Raw genomic sequence first — 6,000 nt, 5'->3', positions numbered from 1 at the left:
AGAACCACTTAATGGCACTTAATGCCCTCATATTCAGAAAAGCTCTGCCCTGAAATCACATGCCAGAATGTAGCCTGTTTAGTGCAGAGCACTAGAAGTGCTTACAGACAAATCTTACATCCCCAGGGTTTCCTGCAATAATGGTAAGTGTTTATCTCCATTTTTTAAGTTCTAGATGAAAATAAATAAGCTGAACCAGTTCCCCTGCAGTGCATCTACTTCTTTAAGAGTTAATATTTGCCTATCATTTCTCAGTGTTCTGGTCCAAAGGGAAAGAAACCCATGACAACTTAAAAGATGTTGACATTTTGGCAGTGACTACCAGATTCTCAGTTGGAAGAAGAACTACATGGTATCTGTTCCTCAGAAATGACTTAATAAACCTCCACTAAACAATATGGAAAATTAAAATATGTAGATTGCTTTGGAAAGTAATCAATCAACTCTTCCCTGTTATCTTTGCAATGCTTCTTTCTGGAGAATAGGTGCCAGCGTGATGTCTTCGTGACACTGGATATTTCCACTCGCTGAGGCCAGCTGAGTTGCCTGAAGATGTGTACTCCACTGGGAAATTTCTTTGACATGCACTGTGTGATCCTTTATCTCATTTTGGTAAGAAGATCTTAAGATAGACTTGGTAGAAAATAATAAAACAGTTTCCCACAGAAAGTGGGCAAAACTTCTCTTTAGCAACCCACAGGTTTTGCTCACCTTGGGAAGATTTTTAAAATACAGGCAGAGTTTTCTTCAAAAAATCCAATTGAAAAACAATTCATATTTCAGATTCATGGGAGCAGCTGCAATGAGACCTAAGCGCTGAGTTTGGCTTACAGGTATTGACCACGTGAGATGGCAGTACTGATGTTGGACTGAAGTGCCTTTGCTTGGCAATTTCTCTGGGGGAATCTGTACGACCCTAGGTTTGGAAATCCAGTAATACCACTAGGAACTCCTCAATAACTGACTGCCCTTATTTCTCATGGAAACAAGATCAAGTGATCCGCTCAGCATTTTGCCTGTGCCCAAGGATCTAATTGTGTTTTCCTCATTACTCAGGGTCTCATCTATTAAAAACTCAAGAGCTAGTACAACTCTGTTCCATTTCCTTAAGTGTTATGGCTTGAGTTTCCCAAAGGTAGTTTTAACTTTAACTTGATTGTCTTCCCTGCTGTACAATCTAACACTGAAGTATGATTGCAACTATCAGTTGACCCACTTCTGTGCTCCTAATCTGAAAAACAATCCTAATTTAACTTACAAATGAAGGTTTGCTAATTTTCCTTAGCCAATGGGATTTGATTTAAGTTGAGAATTGGAGGGTTTTTTTTTTCTTGTTGGTGCAATTCATAATATTTTTCAGCAATGCTTTGTAATATATTTCTTTCTTACAAACATCATGACTCAATTAAATACCAACTCAGTTTGTTGTGATGAAGTGAAAGCACAGTTTCTAGAACATTTTCTGCGTCTGCTGGGACCCTTTTGCTAATGTTCATTATGGCCCTGCACCAAACCCTAACAAAGTAAAAGGAAATAATCCGCTCGAACCAAGCTCCCAGATAATGTCAAATTCCAGTTTGAATTTAAATGTCTTCTCCTTCCCTACCACTCCCACATCCTTAAAATGCCTTGAGAAAGGAGGAAAGCTAACATTATTTTAATATCCTTTGCTCATTTAAAAGCAATGCTTTTAGAAGGAAATAAATATGGTATTGTGTACCCACGTATAATGGCCATGGGTAAAATTACACTGCCTTGGTTATTGTTCTTTACATATATTACCAATTGAAAAGGAAATGAAATTTGAATTAATGGACCCATTTGTAAAAACATGATTGTTAATATTAATATGCAGGGCAAGTCAGTTGGTAAGAGCAGAAATAAATTACTGGATCTCTCAAATGCAGTATTTCACCAGAGACCAACTGCACAGATGCTGAAAATACAATTTGGTAGTTAAACCAGTGTGCTTGCTCTAAGACTTCTCTTACAATTCAGCACAGCCATCAAAGTATAGATTCCCTGCAGTATGTTCTTATTGTCCAAGAGTCTACAGGCACTGCCAGGAGATTATTAGTGTTTACTGAGAAAAAGCACTCTGAGAAGGAAAGAGCTGGTGAAAGTAATAGCCCTCCCGATTCCCTTCTACCACTGCCTGGCTCACACTGACTACAGAATATTCTGGATTTATTTTTCCATTGAAAAATAGTCACGGGAAATTTGTTTTTGTAGGATCAGGCGTAAAAGCAGTTTTTGAATTTGGCACAGACTCTCTCAGTAATGTTCAGGCTGGCTTCCATGTACCTCCAACATAATAGCAGACGTCATGAGCAGAAAGTAAGGCTACAGATACATTTATTATCTTCGGACTAGCAAGCCCACAGAACTAAACCCTGTTTGCTAAGAGGTACAGCTTTGGAGAGCTCACTGGGAATCTCATTAATAGATTAGAAGATTTGCTAACTGATTATTCATATTTCTAAAGTATTCCTCTAAAACTATTCAATTTGTAATCTTTCACTGTGGTGCTGAAAGTCATGTTTTTGTGTGTCAGGACTGATTTTCTCATAATAATTAGCAATCTTCCAGGAGGTGAGCTCTTTGGGAAGTGAAAAGCTACCCACCATAACTATGCATCCTTGTTGGCAAACTCCTTCATTATCTCTGCTTCTTTCAAAAAAGCATGGTGGTATCGCTGACTCATTTAAAGCTAAGTTTAAATTATGTAACTGTGACAAATCTTGTCAATCTCTTATCCTGAACAAACTTTACAGATCAGTCAAAAGCCATTTTTTATGTAGGGAATGGAAACTTTTCCTGAAATCAAAGAATCCTCTTGGAAATGGGCTTTCTTCCTTTCTGTGAAGTATTACATTTTCTTTCATTTATACGTTCATCAAGCATTTCAAATATAACAGTGGGATAACATGGTTAGAGAAAACAGGACAATCACTAAAATGTTACATTTTGCATCTGAAAGATAAGAATCCCATTAAAACTCAACACTAAAACACTGTTTGCTGGAAGAAAGAATGTTCATGGCTTTGACAAAGAAAAACAAAAACAACCTTGGCTTTTCCAGCCTTTATCAAGTAATTTTTGCCCCAGTAAGGGCTCTGTGCTGCTGAGTTATTTTTAGGAGCATTTATTGCAGGTGTTCCGCGTGTATTCAGCCCATCCTGATTCTAATCCTCTTAATATTCTTAACAATAATAAGGCAGTTTTTTGAGAACGGGCGAGCTGGCTTTCCTGGTTATTTTGGACAGCGTTCTTACACAAGGGCTACTTATTTGGGAACTGAATTCCCGTTCTAGCACTCCTTTCATCTTAATGCCAACTCCGTCTTTGTAGGATGACTTCTTACACTGCATTGCTAGGCTGAACATTCCCTGCTGTGTGAAGATAGCAGCATATACATGGACAAATCTAAGCCTTATGCCGGTTCCTTCCATGTTCACACAATGTTCAGTGTGCTGGAAACCAACCATTTGAAAGAACTTTCCTCTTCTGGGTGCCCACCTTGGGGGTCTTTACATCATGTTCTTTGGGACCTGGGCCATGCTGTGGGCTTACGCTGTGATGCCATGCAAACAGGAGCAGAAATAACCTGCCCTTCCCTCTAATTAGGCTCATTAATTCATTGCTTGTGAGAGATCTTCACTAGTCCTATGATGGATTGCAGCAAACACAATGTGTATCTCAAGCCAAAGGTGAGGGCATGTAAGAGAGCAATGTCCATGAGATGATCTTCAGATCCAGCAGGGAATATTTCCATTTAAGTATTTATTTATTTATTTATTTTATAGATACTCCAGGTCATTTTTCTTAGAATGATTATGCTTTTACTGTGTGATAAATAAGACTCCACCTGAAGATACCAGAGGGCATGTGGCACCAGAATAATATCTCTGCAACATATTTTGAGAGGTGACCACACCACTTCTAGCTCACCATATGGCTCTGTGCAGATGTCCTAGCATTAAAATGACCTTCGTCAATACACAGAGGTCACAGATGCAGAATTCAACATTTTGGAACCCTTGGCAGGGGCACAAGCGATACAGGAAGTACACCAGTTGTCTTGACCACATTTCAGAATATTGTCACCAGATATTTAACTAAAATACAGAGACTTTATTTTAGCTTATATTGCTGTTGGTAACATCTGTTAATAAACTTAGACATTATTAAACAATAGAATGTGCTGATATTAAAAAATAAAAATACTAAAATACTAGAATTGACTTCTGTGTAGGTTTTATTTTGGTAGCCCCTAGGAACAAGAAGCAATATGTCCTTCTATTCTGAATCTCTGTCAATACTTGTTTTGTCTCTGCAGCACAAGAAAAACAGAAAGTAAGTTAAGGAAGCGATCAAGGGCTTCTGTGCTGTACACAAAATAGTTAAATTTTACTCCATTCAAAAGAGACTTTTTCTCTGTCTTAATTCTGGAATCACTGTGGGCTATAACAGCTTTAACCATTCCACTCTGGACTGTCCTGGAGAAGCTTTGTCACAGCTGAGCTGGTTTCTTTGCCCTTCTCACCAAACCTTGCACCATCCTCCACTTCTGTGACAGAAGCATCCTCAGGTGCTCCTCAGGGTGTTTCTCTTGTTGTTTTGATGCTGCCTTAGCCAGGCAGCACGTTGAATAGGACTGAGCATTTGGCCTCTTGATTTAATCAGGATTGCAAAGGTCAGTAAAGGGCAGAAACAGCGAACAACTGAAATGTGCTTCTCTCCCAGGAATGGCCAACAGTATTGTCTTTCACTGGTTATTAGTAGAAAAAGTTGTAGTTTGCATGAGGCGCTCGCCCCCTTCCCCCAAAATTGCTACATAGGATATTTTAAATAGCATATTCAGAAATTGTGCCTGATGTTGTTCTTTCCAGCTGGCTATCCGAAAGTATTTTTACACAGACACTTCAAATGAAACAGTCCATTTAGAGGGGTCTGACCCGTACATGTTTATAACTTCAGGAAATCTCAGAATCATGTTCTTTCAACCAGTCTCAAAGCATCCTATCGTACATACTGTTTCTGCCTGTTCCATCTATCATCCTTATCAGTGAGCTTTGGTTAAAATTACTGATTTAGTATTGTTAGAATACAATGAAAATATGCTCCCTGACAATCTAATTGAACTAGAAACACCTGACATAGTAGCAATTAATTAAAAGGGATACCTACTGCTGATTTCGGATGTGGCCTTTTTTAACTATTAATAAAAAAATCCTAAAGCATATGAAAAGTTGACTCCCTCCCCCAAACTCACAAAAAACAGCACTGTATTTTATTCCTGCAGGTAAAGGGACAGAAAGAAGTGAAAAGGCACAGAAGGTAAAGTACATGATGCTGAGTGAGATTGGCACAGCATTATGAAGCATCTAATTTCAGCTGCCAAAGGGGCTCATATTGATTTTTTTTTTTTTCATTCTCCTTGTGTGCTTTTATGGAGACCTGAAATAGAGTCTCCATTTCGCTCTTATGAAAACCATTGGAGGTTTTGGAGGGGGATGTGGGGGAGGGAAAAGAATAGCTCTTTCTGCTTGGAAAAATAGCAGCCTACTTAGCACTTACTAGAGAATTATACACCCTAATGTTCTGAGATGCTCCTGTATAGGCACGTTTATGGGAGCTGGATGCCTTAGGAGTATTTAGGAGAGTGATTTAAATACATGCAGGCTGCTGTGCGTTTTCACATTTGTGCATTGTGAGAGTGATCAAGATTCCAGACTTCCTTTTTGCAGCTATAAAACTTAAATTAAGAGCAAAGAAGACAAAGCAATTCGAGAATGCCTCTATTTTAGGTCAGAATTGAAGTTATGGAGGAGGTTGTTATGGGGAACATACCCTTTCTTCAGGGCTGCCCCCAAAGCCACAGTCTGACTCTTTGACATTCAGACTGGGAATCTGGAAAACTCTAGTCACAGTGGAGGCCTGACTGCTGGAGACATCAACTATTACTTCACAAAATCATTTCTGATAGTTAAGCAAATT

The sequence above is a fragment of the Apteryx mantelli genome, chromosome 1 (genome assembly GCF_036417845.1).
Source record: "Apteryx mantelli isolate bAptMan1 chromosome 1, bAptMan1.hap1, whole genome shotgun sequence".
Lineage (NCBI taxonomy): Eukaryota > Metazoa > Chordata > Aves > Apterygiformes > Apterygidae > Apteryx > Apteryx mantelli.
This window is presented reverse-complemented; position numbering follows the sequence as displayed.